We start from the raw sequence: 21,437 nt of genomic DNA, 5'->3' as shown, positions 1-21,437 counted from the left end.
CAATGCACAGGAGGTTGGTGGCACCTTAATTGGGGAGAACCGTCTCGTGTTAATGACTGGATCGGAATCAGTGGAATGGTATCAATTACATCAAACACATAGTTTCCATTCCATTTGCTCTGCTCCCATTCATTATTGAGCCGTTCTCCACTCGGCAGCCTCCTGCGCTGTAATGTCATTCTAATGTTAAACACTATGTACAAATGTTCACTTGTGACAAAATGCTGCTTAAATTCCACTGAGGTCAGCTAAAGTGCAATGTAAATAAACAACTATTTACAGAGCCCTCAGAAGGTACTCATACCCCTTGACTTATTCCACATTTTGATGCGTTACATCCTGATTCAACATGTATTAAATGTTACAAATTCTCTCACCCATCTACACGCAATACCCCATAATGACAAAGTGTATTTCTGGGTAAGTCTCTAAGAGCGGTGTGAGTCTTTCTGGGTAAGTCTCTAAGAGCGGTGTGAGTCTTTCTGGGTAAGTCTCTAAGAGCGGTGTGAGTCTTTCTGGGTAAGTCTCTAAGAGCTGTGTGAGTCTTTCTGGGTAAGTCTCTAAGAGCTGTGTGAGTCTTTCTGGGTAAGTCTCTAAGAGCTGTGTGAGTCTTTCTGGGTAAGTCTCTAAGAGCTGTGGGTCTTTCTGGGTAAGTCTCTAAGAGCTGTGGGTCTTTCTGGGTAAGTCTCTAAGAGCGGTGTGAGTCTTTCTGGGTAAGTCTCTAAGAGCGGTGTGAGTCTTTCTGGGTAAGTCTCTAAGAGCTGTGTGAGTCCTTTCTGGGTAAGTCTCTAAGAGCTGTGAGTCTTTCTGGGTAAGTCTCTAAGAGCTGTGGGTCTTTCTGGGTAAGTCTCTAAGAGCTTTGCACACCTGGATTGTACAATCCAGAGGAGGGGTGGGGGAGAGGAGGGGGAGAGGAGGGGGAGGGTGGGGAGGGGAGAGGAGGGGTGGGGAGAGGAGGGTGGGGAGGGGAGAGGGAGAGGAGGGTAGGGAGGGGAGAGGAGAGGAGGGGGAGAGGTAGTGCAGGGTGGGGAGGGGAGAGGGAGGGTAGGGAGGGGAGAGGAGGGGGAGGGTGGGGAGGGGAGAGGAGGGGTGGGGAGGGGAGAGGAGGGTGGGAGGGAGAGGAGGGGTGAGGAAGTGGGAGGGTGGGGAGGGAGGAGGGAGAGGAGGGTAGGGAGGGGAGAGGGAGAGGAGGGGGAGAGGTAGTGCAGGGTGGGGAGGGGAGAGGAGGGTAGGGAGGGGAGAGGAGAGGAGAGGTGGGGAGGGGAGGGGAGAGGAGGGGAGAGGAAGTGCAGGGTGGGGAGGGGAGAGGAGGGTAGGGAGGGGAGAGGAGGGGTGGGGAGGGAGAGAGGAGGGTGGGGAGGTTTACTGGGGAAAGCATCTGGCTGCCATTATCCACAACCTCTGCTCTGGGACTGGAGAGAGAGAGAGAGAGAGAGAGAGAGAGAGAGAGAGAGAGAGAGAGAGAGAGAGAGAGAGAGAGGAGAGAGAGAGAGGAGACTCTGCTCTCCTAGGGTGGTGCTGCTGATGATGTGGGTTCCATCCATATGGCTCTCTCACAGCACAGCAGATGTGTTGAGAAATACTTTAAGAAATGAGGAGATGGGACACTCCATTCAATTATTATTAACGCCCATTGTGTTGCCGGTCCGTTGTCAATGGGCCACGTGGTGCATTCTGGGTATAATTCCACAAAGAGCACACTCCTTCAAGGAGTCAACAGGAGTCAACAGGGGTAAACCCAAATTAGCATGAATAACATGAATAATATTGTTTAGCTTTGAAAGCATGACATTACGTACTTTTCGAGGAAAATAGGCAGGTTTCCAACTCATACCCTGACTTCTAGAAGGGATTAGGGCTGGGCGATAGGGCCAAAATATTTGATGGTATTTTATGTTTTTTGAATAATAAAAGCTCTACATTTCCTTCATGAGTAGTGAGTGATCCTAGGATGCTTTATGAGTAGTGAGTGATCCCAGGGTGCTTTATGAGTAGTGAGTGATCCTAGGTGCTTTATGAGTAGTGAGTGATCCTAGGGTGCTTTATGAGTAGTGAGTGATCCTAGGGTGCTTTATGCGTAGTGAGTGATCCTAGGGTGCTTTATGAGTAGTGAGTGATCCCAGGGTGCTTTATGAGTAGTGAGTGATCCTAGGGTGCTTTATGGGTAGTGAGTGATCCTAGGGTGCTTTGAGTAGTGAGTGATCCCAGGGTGCTTTATGAGTAGTGAGTGATCCTAGGGTGCTTTGAGTAGTGAGTGATCCCAGGGTGCTTTATGAGTAGTGAGTGATCCTAGGGTGCTTTATGGGTAGTGAGTGATCCCAGGGTGCTTTATGAGTAGTGAGTGATCCTAGGGTGCTTTATGAGTAGTGAGTGATCCTAGGGTGCTTTATGAGTAGTGAGTGATCCTAGGGTGCTTTATGCGTAGTGAGTGATCCTAGGGTGCTTTGAGTAGTGAGTGATCCCAGGGTGCTTTATGAGTAGTGAGTGATCCTAGGGTGCTTTATGAGTAGTGAGTGATCCCAGGGTGCTTTATGAGTAGTGAGTGATCCTAGGTGCTTTGAGTAGTGAGTGATCCCAGGGTGCTTTATGAGTAGTGAGTGATCCTAGGGTGCTTATGGGTAGTGAGTGATCCCAGGGTGCATTATGAGTAGTGAGTGATCCTAGGGTGCTTTATGAGTAGTGAGTGATCCCAGGGTGCATTATGAGTAGTGAGTGATCCTAGGTGCTTTATGGGTAGTGAGTGATCCCAGGGGTGCTTTATGAGTAGTGAGTGATCCTAGGGTGCTTTATGGGTAGTGAGTGATCCAGGGTGCTTTATGAGTAGTGAGTGATCCCAGGGTGCTTTATGAGTAGTGAGTGATCCTAGGGTGCTTTATGAGTAGTGAGTGATCCTAGGGTGCTTTATGAGTAGTGAGTGATCCCAGGGTGCTTTATGAGTAGTGAGTGATCCTAGGGTGCTTTATGAGTAGTGAGTGATCCTAGGGTGCTTTATGAGTAGTGAGTGATCCCAGGGTGGAAACACATATATTCAAAATGATGTCAATGGGTCTTTCTCCATTCTGAATGTTTTATATTGTTCAATTCAACTTCAACTAAAATTATTTCCTATATTTCCATCAATTTATCAATTTCCTGCACTCATTTGAGATCATTTCCACACACTGCCATGTAGGGCTGCACTATATTTGCAACCAAAAAAACAATGCCTTATTTTTGACTTGCGATTTAGATAAAAACACTTGGATGAACTGTTGGAATCATGGAAATATAATGTTTATTAATAATTCTATAGTTAGAATATAAAAAATAGTGGGCACTTTGAATACAGTGTTTGACATGACAGCGAATGAAAATCCCAGAGTTATTGTGACAGGATAGGAACCAAAGTGATGGTCAGTGTTTCCTCGGGGACCCTATATACTTTGGCGACATTAAAATGTTTCTTCATGTAGCCAACATATTCATGCTTCGACTATTCCTCTTTAAATTAGAAGATACTGTTGCACAAACATCATGCTGATTTAGGCTTACACCAGCATTGGTATCAGGCTGTATCAGCTAGCTACGTTTGATCTGACTCAGTACTTTTATTAACTAGCGAGCTAGCCAGCTAACTAGCGATTAGCATTAGTGGCTAACACGATTTAGCTAAAACTTGCTAAGAAAAAACAAACTAGATGTTTGCTGATTTAAGAAACGCATACTAATAGTGTAATTATAGAACGCTAGTGGATTTATATCAAGAGCGAAGTGGAAACAACATTATTGTCATCAACATTTAATGTACTGCATTGACCATGCAGACTGAATGCACGTGTCAAAGACCCCAGCCACCCAGTCATAGACTGTTCTCTCTACTACCGCATGTCTTTTTACTGTTTTACTTCTTTACCTACCTATTGTTTACCTAATACCTTTTTTGGACTATTGGTTAGAGCCTGTAAGTCAGCATTTCACTGTAAGGTGACACAAACTTTGATTTGGTCAAGTAACAGTAAATGCACCCCTTGAGTGACAGAGAGCGGGGCTAGGTCTGTGAGGAAAGCCACTTGGAATCAGAGCAGAGAGGGATGACTCAAGTAGAGGTATAAACAATGAAAATGGACTTTAAACACGACACAAACCAAACATTCAAATGCCGCTATAGAAGGTAAAGTAAAAACTCAAACCGGTCCGTGCATCAATACCGGTATATACTAAAATATGGTATACCGACCAGCACTAGATTGGCGATTAGCTTAGCAACTGTGGGCTCCCGAGTGGGAGCAGCAGTTTAGGGCACTGCATCTCAATGCAAGAAAAGTCACTACAGTCCCTGGTTTAAATCCAGGCTGTATCACATCCGGCCGTGATTGAGAGTCCCATAGGGCGGCGCACAATTGGCCCAGCGTCGTCCGGGTTTGCTGGTGTAGGCCGTCATTGTAAATAAGAATGTGTTCTTAACGGACTTGCCTAGTTAAATAAAAAAAATGTAACTAGTGAACGACCGATATTGGCCTTTTCTAGTTTTCTAGTTCATTCTCTAGCGGCTTTGCCAATAGTCCTTCAACATAGCAAAACTACTACTATGCCAGCCAACATTCACCTCCCTGAGCCATGAACACTGCACAATGCCATCATTGTAAATAAGAATTTGTTCTTAACTGACTTGCCTAGTTAAATAAAGGTTCAATAAATAAAAACGATATATACTTTATTTTTTTTAAATGAGCACTGCACAATGCTGAGTTATGCATGTAATAAGCAAGCTAACTAGCTAAGCAGATATCTGACACGTTAGCCAAGACTACGGATAACTAACCCTTCATCTGTGGTGTTAGCTAGCTATGTTAGCTACAATGCTAGCTAGCTGGCCAGGTAAACATGGTGCCAAGATATCAGATAGGAGCTAATAGCCAACATAGCAACAAGCCATCTGACTTGCGGTGTAACCACAGTTTCTAAACCTCTTTGGTGTAAATTAGCTATTTACTGGTATGCTGATCTGACCAGTCACAATTGTGTCTGTAAATTGACAGCTGACAGTCGGATTAAATGATTGCCGTAAAAGGGGGAAGAAGGAAGTGTTTTAAAATGCCCAAATAAAGATTGGCAATAGGTTTAGCTAGCTAAGAATCTTCCTGCATGTTTATGGACTAAGAAAGCTGTAGAAGCGTTCTCACTTCTCAAACTATGGGCAGATTTAAGTCATTCAGACTTGCATCGTCGTTAAATCTTTTTTTTTTTGCTACCCTCGCTCTATAGTCAAACTAAAAGCAGTGCCTATATGATGTCCTTCGATACAGGCTTGACATGGAGTGATGCTTCTATGTAAACGTTGTTGACCAGTAGGCTAGTAGAAGTCCCACATGGAAGGAATACAGAATGTCATCTGTAGCACCTTAGACACTGGTCATCCCAAACAAGCTCAAATACTCCCGTTGAATATGCATTCACCTGTATTGTGAGTAAGCCGTTGCCATCTTAATTTACCCAGTTTATCAAAAGATTTACCATTCAAATACAATTATCACCGTTATGTAGTTAGGTTGGTAAAAACAAAGTCAAATGTATTGTTTGATTCAAAAATAGATCCATTAATGCATAAATGGCTGTCTGGAAAATGTTATTGTAATTGTTTTTAAATGTAATGATATTGAATATCTGTCATTGGCCTCCTTGACCCCCCCCCCCCCCCCCCCCCCCCCCCCCCCCCCCCCAAAAACTGGTATCAGCCCTAAAACATCCATATCGGTCGTTCTCTAATGACAATGTGAACTTGATTGGTCGTTAGTCTGCTGGTCCGGTACGTTATACATTCCTCATTTCATTGGTCAATGAGTTTCCCCATCTCCTAATTACTTAAACTATTTCTGGTGTGTTCCACAACCGTTGTCATGGATACCCAGCTTCTTGGCAGAGAGAGGCCGCCCGGTTGCTGTCAGTCGATTAATAGGGACTGTGTAGTGTTCTCACACGGAGAACGGTCTACATAGGTTTAGTGGTCACACACACACACTCATGGTTACACCCAATCTTTGTTGTGACTAGGGGAGGGGAATTTGGTAGGTTAAAGTGGGTGGGTAACATGGTTTCCATTAGCTGGTAATAGCCGGCTTTTGTTAGATTAAAAAAAATAGAAAAGCTGATAAATAAAATTGTTGCCGGCCAATTGTCCAGGAGGAGAAGAAGAAAAACCTTTTGTGAAGTAATGCCTGTTAGCCTATTCATTAATGGAAATACCACTTGACTGGTCATTCTTATCGGTCTATAGGTGAATTAGCATAACTTAGTAGAATTACATTTGTATTTATTATGGATCCCCATTAGCTGCTAACAAGGCAGCAGCTACTCTTCCTGGGGTTTATTATGGATCCCCATTAGCTGCTAACAAGGCAGCAGTTACTCTTCCTGGGGTCCAGCGAAATGAAGGCAGTTTATACAATTTATAAAAAAACATTACAGTTACATTCATAGATTTCACAACACACTGTGTGCCCTCAGGCACCCTACTCCACCACTACCACATATCTACAGTACTAAATCTATGTGTACGTGTGTGTATAGTGCGTATGTTATCATGTGTGTGTGTACATGTGTCTGCGCCTATGTTTGTGTTGCTTCACAGTCCCCGCTGTTCCATAAGGTCTATTCTGTTCATGTTTTTGAAACCTAATTTTACTGCTTGGCGGGTGTGTACAGTATATTCCGTATCTTATCTATCACATACATACAGCATATAGCATATAGCCTTAGAGTGGAACATCTGCCAGACAGCACAAGAGCTGGGTTGGGGTAATGTATCTGTCCATCTGAACACAGTTTGGTAGGTTAAAGTGGGTGGGGGTAATGTATCTGTCCGTCTGAACACAGTTTGGTAGGTTAAAGTGGGTGGGGGTAATGTATCTGTCCGTCTGAACACAGTTTTATAGGTTAAAGTGGGTGGGGTAATGTATCTGTCAGTCTGGACACACAGTCCCAGTGTACAGTAAGAGAGGAGAGAGAGCTCATACGTTGTCAGGCCACTCCACATGCATCAATAATTCAGTCATAGACGATGAATCAGTTTCTTCCCTTCCTCATAGCTGACCCAGAAACTACCAGTCTATACTGAGTGAGAGACTCCTGCCAAATATTACAGCCACATATTTCCCTCAGATCTCACAGACCAACAAAGAATTTGAAAACAAACCAAATATTGAAAAACTCCCTTATCTGTTAAGACAAAATACCACAGTGTGCCATCACAGCAGCAAGATGTGTGACCTGTTGCCTCGAGAAAAGGGCAACCAGTGAATAACAAACACCTTTGTAAATACAACCCATATGTATATGTTTATACAGAGAAGAAGAGAGAAGAAAGACAGAATGAGAAATGGAGATAGAAAGAGAGGAGATAGTTAGCTGACAGATACAGAGAGAGAGAGAATGAATGAATGAGAGATCGAAAGAGAGGATAGTTAGCTGACAGAGAAAGAGAGACAGAGACAGAGAGAGACCGAGGGAAAGAGAGGGAGAGGTAGAGGGAGGGAGAGAGACAGAGAGAGAGGGAGAGAGAGAGACAGAGGGAGAGGGGGAGAGAGACGGAGTGAGAGAGACAGAGAGAGAGGGAGAGAGAGAGGGGGAGAGGGGGAGAGAGGGGGAGAGGGAGAGAGAGAGAGACAGAGAGAGAGAGACAGAGAGAGAGAGAGGGAGAGCGAGAGAGACAGAGAGAGAGGGAGAGCGAGAGAGAGAGGGAGAGAGAGAGACAGAGAGAGAGGGGGAGAGAGAGAGACAGAGATAGAGGGGGAGAGAGAGAGACAGAGACAGAGAGAGAGAGAGAGAGAGAGAGAGAGAGGAGAGAGAGAGAGACAGAGAGAGAGGGGGAGAGAGAGAGACAGAGAGAGAGAGAGAGTGGGGGAGAGAGAGAGACAGAGAGAGAGGGGGAGAGAGAGTGAGGGAGAGAGAGAGAGAGAGCGACAGAGAGAGAGTGAGGGAGAGAGAGAGAGAGCGACAGAGAGAGAGTGAGGGAGAGCGACAGAGAGAGAGTGAGGGAGAGAGAGAGAGAGCGACAGAGAGAGAGTGAGGGAGAGAGAGAGAGCGACAGAGAGAGAGTGAGGGAGAGCGACAGAGAGAGAGTGAGGGAGAGAGAGAGAGAGCGACAGAGAGAGAGTGAGGGAGAGCGACAGAGAGAGAGTGAGGGAGAGAAAGAGAGAGCGACAGAGAGAGAGTGAGGGAGAGAGAGAGAGCGACAGAGAGAGAGTGAGGGAGAGCGACAGAGAGAGAGTGAGGGAGAGAGACAGAGAGAGAGACAGAAGGAGAGAGAGAGACAGAAGGAGAGAGAGAGACAGAAGGAGAGAGAGAGACAGAAGGAGAGAGAGAGACAGAGAGAGACAGAAGGAGAGAGAGAGACAGAGAGAGACAGAAGGAGAGAGAGAGACAGAGAGAGACAGAAGGAGAGAGAGAGACAGAAGGAGAGAGAGAGACAGAAGGAGAGAGAGAGACAGAAGGAGAGCGAGAGACAGAAGGAGAGAGAGAGACAGAAGGAGAGAGAGAGACAGAAGGAGAGAGAGAGACAGAAGGAGAGAGAGAGACAGAGAGAGAGACAGAAGGAGAGAGAGAGACAGAAGGAGAGAGAGAGACAGAAGGAGAGAGAGAGACAGAAGGAGAGAGAGAGACAGAAGGAGAGAGAGAGACAGAAGGAGAGAGAGAGACAGAAGGAGAGTATTCAGTATTGTTGTAATTGTCATTATTACAAATAAAAAGAAAATTGTCCAATTAATCGGTATCAGCTTTTTTGGTCCTCCAATAATCGGTATTGGCGTTGAAAAATCATAATCGGTCGACCTCTAATACACACTCATGGATTTAGTACTGTAGATATGTGGTAGTGGTGGAGTAGGGGCCTGAGGGCACACAGAGTGTTGTGAAATGTTTTAAAATTGTATAAACTGTCACGTTCTGACCTTAATTCTTTTGTTATTTTGTTTTCTGTCTTTGTGTATATGAGATAGTTAGCTGACAGAGAGAGAGAGAGAGAGATAGAGAGAGATAGAGAGAGACAGAGGGAGAGAGAGGGAGAGAGTGACAGAGAGAGAGGGAGAGAGACAGGGAGAAAGAGACAGAGAGACTAGAATGCTATTTGGCCCTAAACACAGAGTACACAGCGGCAGAATACCTGACCACTGTGACTGACCCAAAATTAAGGAAAGCTTTGACTATGACAGACTCAGTGAGTATAGCCTTGCTATTGAGAAAGGCCGCCGTAGGCAGACATGGCTCTCAAGAGAAGACAGGCTATGTGCACACTGCCCACAAAATTAGGTGGAAACTGAGCTGCACTTCCTAACCTCCTGTCCAATGTATGACCATATTAGAGAGACATATTTCCCTCAGATTACACAGATCCACAAAGAATTCGAAAACAAATCCAATTTTGAAAAACTCCCATATCTACTGGGTGAAATACCACAGTGTGCCATCACAGCAGCAAGATTTGTGACCTGTTGCCACGAGAAAAGGGCAACCAGTGAAGAACACACACCATTGTAAATACACCCATATTTATGCTTATTTATTTTATCTTGTGTCCTTCACCATTTGTACATTGTTAAAACACTGTATATATAATATGACATTTGTAATGTCTTTATTGTTTTGAAACTTCTGTATGTGTAATGTTTACTGTTCATTTTTATTGTTTATTTCACTTTTGTATATTATCTACCTCACTTGCTTTGGCAATGTTAACACATGTTTCCCATGCTAATAAAGCCCCTTGAATTGAATTGAGGGAGGGGGAGAGACAGAGGAATCAGTGTGTCTGACTGATGCATGGACAGTAAAAGGTTGAGATAATAACAGACAGACAGAGGCCGTGCCTGCGTATCACCTGATCTACATTGACCCAGTCTGAGCCTCCCCCCACGCAGCCCACTGTTTATAGGCAGGTCCAATGAACGAGCCATTTCCTCATCTGCGTCACCATCTTCCATTTTCATTTCCTGCCACAGGCAGACCAGTGACGCAGATAGCAAACCTTTGCTTTGACAGACACACACAGCTGCCCCCTTAAGTCTACCTCGTTTTAATGAGAAGCCCTTCCTGTAACTTACAGAGGAGGAGTGGCCGACAGCATTCACCAGTCAGTGTACTGTGTAGTACTGTTCAACAGTGTACTAAACACAACTGATTTCATCCTGAATTCAACAGTGTACTAAACACAACTGATTTCATCCTGAATTCAACAGTGTACTAAACACAACTGATTTCATCCTGAATTCAACAGTGTACTAAACACAACTGATTTCATCCTGAATTCAACAGTGTACTAAACACAACTGATTTTATCCTGAATTCAACAGTGTACTAAACACAACTGATTTCATCCTGAATTCAACAGTGTACTAAACACAACTGATTTCATCCTGAATTCAACAGTGTACTAAACACAACTGATTTTATCCTGAATTCAACAGTGTACTAAACACAGCTGATGGTTAGCAGATGTTATTGCAAGTGTAGTGAAGTGCTTGTGCTTCTAGTACCGACAGTGCAGCAATATCTAACAAGTAATCTAACAATTCCACAACAACGACCTAATACACACAAATCTAAAGGGGTGAATGAGTTGTTGTGAAATTGTTAGGTTAGATTACTTGTTAGATATTACTGCACGGTCGGAACTAGCAGCACAAGCATTTCACTACTCTCACATTAACATCTGCTAACCATGTGTATGTGAAAAATAAGATTTGATTTGAGAATATGTACATATAAGTATATGGATGAGCGATGGCCGAGTGGCATAGGCAAGGTCCAATAGATGGTATAAAATACAGTATATGATATGAGTGATGTAAGATATGTAAACATTATTAAAGTGGCATTGTTTAAAGTGACTAGTGATTCATTGGCACTTTAAATAATACCACTTTAATAATGTTTACATATCTTACATCACTCATATCATATACTGTATTTTATACCATCTATTGGACCTTGCCTATGCCGCTCGGCCATCGCTCATCCATATATTTATAAGTACATATTGTTTAACTACAACTGTTTAAAAGACATAGCCTGAATACATCTACTACCCAAGAATAGTAAAGCCCCCTTTACTGGCTCAAATAGCCAACCAATCAGCCTGTTACCAACCCTTAGTAAACTTCTGGACAAAATGGTGTTTGACCAGATACAATGCTATTATACAGTAAACAAATTGACAACAGACTTTCAGCACCCTTATAGGGGAGGACACTCAACAAGCACAGCACTTACACAAATGACTGATGATTGGCTGAGAGAAACTGATGATAAAATGATTGTGGGGGCTGTCTTGTTAGACTTCAGTGCAGCTTTGGACATTATTGATCATCGTCTGCTGCTGGAAAAACACATGTGTATATGGCTTTACACCCGCTGCTATAATGTGGATAAATAGTTACTTGTCTAACAGAACACAGCGGGTGTTCTTTAATGGAAGCCTTTCAAATATAATCCAGATAGAATCAGGAATTCCCCAGGGTAGCTGTTTAGGCCCTTTGCTTTTTAAAGTTTTTACTAACGACATGCCACTGACTTTGAGTAAAGCCAGAGTTTCTATGTATGCGAATGACTCAACGCTATACACGTCAGCGACTGAAATGACTGCAACACTCAACAAAGAGCTGCAGTTAGTTTCAGAGTGGGTGGCAAGGAATAAGTTAGTCCTAAATGTTTCAAAAACTAAAAGCATTGTATTTGGAACAAAACACTCACTAAACACTAAACCTCAACTAAATCTTGTAATAAATAATGTGGAAATTGAGCAAGTTGAGAGAACTAAACTGCTTGGAGTAAAACTAGATTGTAAACTGTCATGGTCGAAACTGTATAATAAAGCAATGCTCTGCCTTCACACTACAGGCCCTAGTTTCTGCCTTCTTAACACTACTATCAACAAGGCAGGTCCTACAGGCCCTAGTTTCTACCTTCTCAACAACACTATCAACAAGGCAGGTTCTACAGGCCCTAGTTTCTACCTTCTCAACAACACTATCAACAAGGCAGGTTCTACAGGCCCTGGTTTCTACCTTCTTAACACTACTATCAACAAGGCAGGTCTTACAGGCCCTAGTTTCTACCTTCTTAACACTACTATCAACAAGGCAGGTCTTACAGGCCCTAGTTTCTACCTTCTTAACACTACTATCAACAAGGCAGGTCCTACAGGCCCTAGTTTCTACCTTCTTAACACTACTATCAACAAGGCAGGTCCTACAGGCCCTAGTTTCTACCTTCTTAACACTACTATCAACAAGGCAGGTCTTACAGGCCCTAGTTTCTACCTTCTTAACACTACTGTCAGCAAGGCAGGTCCTACAGGCCCTAGTTTTGTCACACCCTGACTACTGTTCAGTCATGTGGTCAAGTGCCACAAAAAAAGGACTTTGCAATTGCAAAAATTGCAATTGGCTCAGAACAGGGCAGCACGGCTAGCACTTGGATGTACACAGACAGCTAATATTAATCATATAAATGTCAATCTCTCCTGGCTGAAAGTGGAGGAGAGATTGACTTCCTCAATAATTTTATTTATGAGAGGTATTGACATGTTGAATGCACCAAGCTGTCTGTCTAAACTACTGGCACACAGCTCAGACACCCATGCATACCCCACAAGACATGCCACAAGAGGTCTCTTCACTGTCCCTAAGTCCAGAACAGACTATGGGAGGCACTCAGTACTACATAGAGCTACACAGATCTACATGGAACTTTATTCCACTGATACAAGCAGTAGAATCAGATTTTAAAAACAGATTAAAAAAACACCTTATGGAACAGTGGGGACTGTGAAGCAACACAAACATTGGCACAGACACACATTTATTAAACTAGGCAAGTCAGTTAAGAACACATTCTTATTTTCAATGACGGCCTAGGAACGGCGGGTTAACTGCCTTGTTCAGGGGCAGAAGGACAGATTTTCACCTTGTCAGCTCAGGGGATAATCTTGCAACCTTACAGTTAACTAGTCCAACGCAATAACGACCTGCCTCTCTCTCGTTGCACTCCACAAGGAGACTGCCTATTACGCGAATGCAGTAAGCCAAGGTAAGTTGCTAGCTAGCATTAAACTTATCCTATAAAAAACAATCAATCATAATCACTAGTTAACTACACATGGTTGATGATATTACTAGATATTATCTAGCGTGTCCTGACTGAGCATACAAGTATCTAAGTATCTGACTGAGCATACAAGTATCTAAGTATCTGACTGAGCGGTGGTAGGCAGAAGCAGGCGCGTAAACATTCATTCAAACAGCACTTTCGTGCGTTTTGCCAGCAGCTCTTCGTTGTGCGTCAAGCATTGCTCTGTTTATGACTTCAAGCCGATCAACTCCCGAGATGAGGCTAGTTAGTGCGCGTTAATAGTGTTTCAAACATCACTCGCTCTGAGCCTTCTAGTAGTTGTTCCCCTTGCTCTGCATGGGGATGGTGGCTGTTGTCGTTGTGTTGCTGGTTTGAGCCCAGGGAGGAGCGAGGAGAGGGACGGAAGCTATACTGTTACACTGGCAATACTAAAGTGCCTATAAGAACATCCAATAGTCAAAGGTTAATGAAATACAAATGGTATAGAGGGAAATAGTCCTATAATTCCTATAATAACTACAACCTAAAACTTCTTACCTGGGAATATTGAAGACTCATGTTAAAAGGAGCCACCAGCTTTCATATGTTCTCATGTTCTGAGCAAGGAATTATTGCACTTCTCCAACACTTTGCTTTTGCATTATTTAAACCAAATTGAACATGTTTCACTATTTACTTGAGGCTAAATTGATTTTTTTTTATGTATTATATTAAGTTAAAATAAGTGTCCATTCAGTATTGTTGCAATTGTCATTATTACAAATAAATAAAAAAATCGTCCGATTAATCGGTATCAGCTTTTTTGGTCCTCCAATAATCGGTATTGGCGTTGAAAAATCATAATCGGTCGACCTCTAATACACACTCATGGATTTAGTACTGTAGATATGTGGTAGTGGTGGAGTAGGGGCCCGAGGGCACACAGAGTGTTGTGAAATGTTTTAAAATTGTATAAACTGTCACGTTCTGACCTTAATTATTTTGTTTTCTGTCTTTGTGTATGTCGTTTCGTGCCATTCTCTTTGTTATTTTTGTTTTAGTGTTCTGTGTTTAATAAATTCATCATGAACACATACCACGCTGCGCATTGGTCCTCCGATCCTTCAGAATCCTCAGACGAGGACGACAAACGTTACATAAACGGATTTCATTTTGCTGGACCTCAGGAAGCGTAACTGCTGCTTTGGAAGCAGCTAATGTGGATCCATAATAAATACAAATCCAAAAATACTGTATGAGCAATATGTGCTACATTAACTCTCAACTCAATCCCTCCTGCAATAGAGCTCGCCAGCTTGTAGTCCTAAAACCCGGAACTGATTCCCCTCTGGTTTGTTCAGCCATCCCTATGGGAAGTAAGGTCTGAGGCTAACACAGGCCTCTGGTTTGTTCAGCCATCCCTATGGGAAGGAAGGTCTGAGGCTAACACAGGCCTCTGGTTTGTTCAGCCATCCCTATGGGAAGGAAGGTCTGAGGCTAACACAGGCCTCTGGTTTGTTCAGCCATCCCTATGGGAAGTAAGGTCTGAGGCTAACACAGGCCTCTGGTTTGTTCAGCCATCCCTATGGGAAGGAAGGTCTGAGGCTTATACGTTTTTCTCTTATCACGTCTACTCCTGCTCCCCCCTCTCCGGCGCACCACGTCGCCGGTCTACTAACCACTGGCTGTCAACCATCATTACGCACACCTGGCACCATCATTACGCGCACCTACGCCTCATCATGAGATATACCTGGACTCCCATCACTTCACTGATTACGTCCACTATATCTGTCAGTCCCTTAGTTCCATTCCTCAGGGAGTATTGGTTGTGTTTCATGTCCAGACGCTACTCCTGTTTTGTATCGTTGCATGTTTCTTGTATTATTGAACTTCCCCTTGCACCCGCTTCTCGACTCCCAGTGTCTCCGTTACAGTTCTATGAGATAATAGCAGTCAGTTAACATGACCTTTATGAATTATAAAGCGTTCATGTGTTTTTTTGTTATCACATCAATTCATCAAAATCCACAAGTGGCGTCAACTGATGGAGATGATCTTATAGAACAAAACGTATAAGATCTCCTGAGACTGTGTTTACCACAGACCTCACAGTGAGGGAACAAAGTATTTGATCCCCTGCTGATTTTGTACAGATGCCCACTGACAAAGAAATGATCAGTCTATCATTTTAATGGTAGGTTTATTTGAACAGTGAGAGACAGAATAACAACAACAAAAATCCAGAAAAGCGTATGTCAAAATTGTTATAAATTGATTTGCATTTTAATGAGGGAAATAAGTATTTGACCCCTATGCAAAACATGACTTAGTACTTGGTGGCAAAACCCTTGTTGGCAATCACAGAGGTCAGACGTTTCTTGTAGTTGGCTACCAGGTTTGCACACGTCTCAGCAGGGATTTTGTCCCACTCCTCTTTGCAGATCTTCTCCAAGTCATTAAGGTTTCGAGGCTGACGTTTGGCAACTCGAACCTTCAGCTCCCTCCTCAGATTTTCTATGGGATTAAGGTCTGGAGACTGGCTAGGCCACTCCAGGACCTTAATGTGCTTCTACTTGAGCCACTACTTTGTTGCCTTGGCTGTGTGTTTTGGGTCATTGTCATGCTGGAATACCCATCCACAACCCATTTTCAATGCCCTGGCTGAGGGAAGGAGGTTCTCACCCAAGATTTGACGGTACATGGCCCCGTCCATCGTCCCTTTGATGCGGTGAAGTTGTCCTGTCCCCTTAGCAGGAAAACACCCCCAAAGCATAATGTTTCCACCTCCATGTTTGATGGTGGGGATGGTGATCTTGGGGTCATAGGCAGCATTCCTCCCCCTCCAAACACGGCGAGTTGAGTTGATGCCAAAGAGCTCAATTTTGGTCTCATCTGACCACAACACTTTCACCCAGTTGTCCTCTGAATCATTCAGATGTTCATTGGCAAACTTCAGACAGGCATGTATATGTGCTTTCTTGAGCAGTGAGACCTTGCGGGCGCTGCAGGATTTCAGTCCTTCACGGTGTAGTGTGTTACCAATTGTTTTCTTGGTGACTATGGTCCCAGCTACCTTGAGATCATTGACAAGATCCTCCCGTGTAGTTCTGGGCTGATTCCTCACCGTTCTCATGATCATTGCAACTCCACGAGGTGAGATCTTGCATGGCCGAGGGAGATTCTTTTGTGTTTCTTCCATTTGCGAATAATCGCACCAACTGTTGTCACCTTCTCACCAAGCTGCTTGGCGATGGTCTTGTAGCCCATTCCAGCCTTGTGTAGGTCTACAATCTTGTCCCTGACATCCTTGGAGAGCTCTTTGGTCTTGGCCACCGTGGAGAGTTTGGAATCTGATTGATTGATTGCTTCTGTGGACAGGTGTCTTTTATACAGGTAACAAACTGAGATTAGGAGAACTCCTTTTAAGAGTGTGCTCCTAATCTCAGCTCGTTACCTGTATAAAAGACACCTGGGAGCCAGAAATCTTTCTGATTGAGAGGGGGTCAAATACTTATTTCCCTCAATTTATAACATTTTTGACGTGTTTTTCTGGATTTTTTTGTTGTTATTCTGTCTCACTGTTCAAGTAAACCATTAAAATGATAGACTGATCACTTATTTGTCAGTGGGCAAACGTACAAAATCATCAGGGGATCAAAAGCTTTTTCCCCTCACTGTATGTTCAGCGGTTATCCAAAAACCCTACAAAAACGGCATTCATTTTCCCTATAGACTTTGGTCAAACGAACCATGGCGGAGATAGTGCCTACAAAAAGACGCCATTACTATTTCTCTCTATATAATCCAGAATGACCCTTAAACTGTGGCCTCATCCGTCTGTAGCGCCACTATTTCCTCTCCTTTGGGTCACCTGTTGGCATTTGGATGATCTGAGCTTAAAGTGGACTTTTAGAAGACAACGCCCAACCTAGAAAAGCCCGGAAACTGCCCAGTGAAGTGCGTAGAATCCTCTGTTAACCGTGGGGTTTAAAGAGGAGGAGAAGGAGAAGAAGTCCCAGATAAGGAATGTCCTGCATGCCTCACTACCTCCCTGCTGCCTGCCACGTGGTGGGACCCTGTCCCTGACGACCAGCGTTCCTCTCACAGACACCATCAGTCCCATTTCCTCTATGTGCCTGCCTGCCCCCAGGCTATCTGCTCTCAGCCCATCTCAAGAGCCTCTGATAAGTTTACCACTAACGAGAGAGAGAGAGAGATAGAGAGAGAGAGAGAGAGAGAGAGAGAGAGCACTGAGAGTGCGACAGAGCTGCTGTCTGTGCATATCACTGAGAGAGACTAACACCCAGGCAGCTCACTGAGACAGACTAACACCCAGGCAGCTCACTGAGAGAGACAAACACCCAGGCAGCTCACTGAGAGAGACTAACACCCAGGCAGCTCACTGAGACACACTAACACCCAGGCAGCTCACTGAGAGAGACTAACACCCAGGCAGCTCACTGAGACAGACTAACACCCAGGCAGCTTTTGTCTGTAGTCTCTGGACTGACACAGTGTGACACAATGAGATTCCCATTAGAGTGTAGGGAGGGCATGACAAACAGTATACTACTGCGGTACACACACGCATCATGTCATCAGGGTAGTCTTCTGGGGAATTCTGAAGGGCAGTCAGGGAGCTTAAGTAGGTCCCCTTCTCTCACAGAGTCGCATAATTAAGCAATATGTCCCGAGGGGGTGTGGTATATAGCCAATATACCACAGCTAAGGGCTGTTCCTAGGACTAAGTCCTTAGATGTGGTATATTCGCCATATATCACAAATTCCAAGGTGCCTTATTGCTATTATAAACTGCTACCAACGTAATTAGAGCAGTAAAAATAAATGTTTTGAAATACCCATGGTATACGGTCTGATATACCACGGCTTTCAGCCAATCAGTATTCAGGGCTGGAAACACCCAGTTTAGAATATAGAATGCTCTTCTCAATAGACCTCAATAGTTTTCTTCCTACTGCTTTTAGCCCAAAGCTTAGAATGGTTAAGGTTCTATTCCTTCTCTAGTTCTCTCTGGCTAGGCCTCAATGACTTCACTATGCAAAATCCTATGATCTTACAAATAATGATACTATGTTTTTCAGACTGTGTGTCTGGGAATGACAATGCAACGGACCCCTAATAGCACTGTGGGGGATAAATAACTATTTAATAGACATATGAGAATAAATCAATAACATGTTGACAGAGGAAGACCGTTACCAAGAAGTCTCACCGCCGCACTGGCTCCTCCGACACAGTATCAATGCAGCCAGGACACAACACATTTATCTTCTACTAGAACCATTAGGCCTGCTACTACTACTACTAGAACCATTAAGCCTGCTACTTCTACAACTACTACTACAACCATTAGGCCTGCTACTACTACAACCATTAAGCCTGCTACTACTACAACTACTACTACAACCATTAAGCCTGCTACTACTACAACTACTACTACAACCATTAAGCCTGCTACTACTACAACTACTACTACAACCATTAAGCCTGCTACTACTACAACTACTACTACAACCATTAAGCCTGCTACTACTACTACTACTACTACAACCATTAAGCCTGCTACTACTACAACTACTACTACAACCATTAGGCCTGCTACTACTACAACCATTAAGCCTGCTACTACTACTACTACTAGAACCATTAGGCCTGCTACTACTACAACTACTACTACAACCATTAAGCCTGCTACTACTACAACTACTACTACAACCATTAAGCCTGCTACTACTACTACTAGAACCATTAGGCCTGCTACTACTACAACCATTAAGCCTGCTACTACTACTACTAGAACCATTAGGCCTGCTACTACTACAACCATTAAGCCTACTACTACTACTACTACTACAACCATTAAGCCTACTACTACTACTACTACTACAACCATTAAGCCTACTACTACTACTACTTCAACCATTAAGCCTGCTACTACTACAACTACTACTACAACCATTAAGCCTGCTACTACTACAACTACTACTACAACCATTAAGCCTGCTACTACTACAACTACTACTACAACCATTACGCCTGCTACTACTACTACTACTACTACAACCATTAAGCCTGCTACTACTACAACTACTACTAGAACCATTAAGCCTGCTACTACTACTACTAGAACCATTAAGCCTGCTACTACTACAACTACTACTACAACCATTAAGCCTGCTACTACTGCTACTACTACTACAACCATTAAGCCTGCTACTACTACTACTACTACTACAACCATTAGGCCTGCTACTACTACAACCATTAAGCCTTCTACTACTACAACTACTACTACAACCATTAGGTCTGCTACTACTACAACTACTACTACAACCATTAAGCCTGCTACTACTACAACTACTACTACAACCATTAAGCCTGCTACTACTACAACTACTACTACAACCATTAAGCCTGCTACTACTACAACTACTACTACAACCATTAGGCCTGCTACTACTACAACCATTAAGCCTGCTACTACTACTACTGGAACCATTAGGCCTGCTACTACTACAACCATTAAGCCTTCTACTACTACAACTACTACTACAACCATTAAGCCTGCTACTACTACAACTACTACTACAACCATTAAGCCTGCTACTACTAGAACCATTAGGCCTGCTACTACTAGAACCATTAAGCCTGCTACTACTACAACCATTAAGCCTGCTACTACTACTTCTACTACTAGAACCATTAAGCCTGCTACTACTACAACTACTACTAGAATCATTAAGCCTGCTACTACTACAACCATTAAGCCTGCTACTACTACTTCTACTACTAGAACCATTAGGTCTGCTACTACTACAACTACTACTACAACCATTAAGCCTGCTACTACTACTACTACAACCATTAGGCCTGCTACTACTACAACTACTACTACAACCATTAAGCCTGCTACTACTACTACTACAACCATTAGGCCTGCTACTACTACTACTACAACCATTAAGCCTGCTACTACTACAACTACTACTACAACCATTAAGCCTGCTACTACTACTACTACTACTACTACAACCATTAAGCCTGCTACTACTACAACCATTAAGCCTGCTACTGTGCAACTGGGTACTGGACTTCCTGACGGGCCGCCCCCAGGTGGTGAGGGTAGGCAACAACATCTCCTCCCCGCTGATCCTCAACACTGGGGCCCCACAAGGTTGCGTTCTGAGCCCTCTCCTGTACTCCCTGTTCACCCACGACTGCGTGGCCACGCACGCCTCCAACTCAATCATCAAGTTTGCGGACGACACAACAGTGGTAGGCTTGATTACCAACAACGATGAGACGGCCTACAGGGAGGAGGTGAGGGCCCTCGGAGTGTGGTGTCAGGAAAACAACCTCACACTCAACGTCAACAAAACTAAGGAGATGATTGTGGACTTCAGGAAACAGCAGAGGGAACACCCCCCTATCCACATCGATGGAACAGTAGTGGAGAGGGTAGCAAGTTTTAAGTTCCTCGGCATACACATCACAGACAAACTGAATTGGTCCACTCACACAGACAGCATTGTGAAGAAGGCGCAGCAGCGCCTCTTCAACCTCAGGAGGCTGAAGAAATTCGGCTTGTCACCAAAAGCACTCACAAACTTCTACAGATGCACAATCGAGAGCATCCTGGCGGGCTGTATCACCGCCTGGTATGGCAACTGCACCGCCCTCAACCGTAAGGCTCTCCAGAGGGTAGTGAGGTCTGCACAACGCATCACCGGGGGCAAACTACCTGCCCTCCAGGACACCTACACCACCCGATGTCACAGGAAGGCCATAAAGATCATCAAGGACATCAACCACCCGAGCCACTGCCTGTTCACCCCGCTATCATCCAGAAGGCGAGGTCAGTACAGGTGCATCAAAGCTGGGACCGAGAGACTGAAAAACAGCTTCTATCTCAAGGCCATCAGACTGTTAAACAGCCACCACTAACACTGAGTGGCTGCTGCCAACACACTGACACTGACACTGACTCAACTCCAGCCACTTTAATAATGGGAATTGATGGGAAATGATGTAAATATATCACTAGCCACTTTAAACAATGCTACCTTATATAAATGTTACTTACCCTACATTATTCATCTCATATGCATACGTATATACTGTACTCTATATCATCGACGGTATCCTTATGTAATACATGTATCACTAGCCACTTTATACTATACTATGCCACTTTGTTTACATACTCATCTCATTTGTACATACTGTACCCGATACCATCTACTGTATCTTGCCTATGCTGCTCTGTACCATCACTCATTCATATATCCTTATGTACATATTCTTTATCCCCTTACACTGTGTACAAGACAGTA

General features: G+C 43.8%; 1 protein-coding gene across 1 annotated transcript in view; it reads right to left on the bottom strand.

The window, feature by feature from the left end:
- Window positions 1-21,437, bottom strand: part of LOC110533311 (ubiquitin domain-containing protein 2) — an 80,615-nt gene that overhangs the window by 35,089 nt on the left and 24,089 nt on the right. The window lies entirely within an intron of this gene.

Source organism: Oncorhynchus mykiss, chromosome 10, assembly GCF_057628025.1.
Source record: "Oncorhynchus mykiss isolate SJ-2025 chromosome 10, ASM5762802v1, whole genome shotgun sequence".
In the NCBI taxonomy this organism is placed as follows: domain Eukaryota; kingdom Metazoa; phylum Chordata; class Actinopteri; order Salmoniformes; family Salmonidae; genus Oncorhynchus; species Oncorhynchus mykiss.
This window is presented reverse-complemented; position numbering and strand designations above follow the sequence as displayed.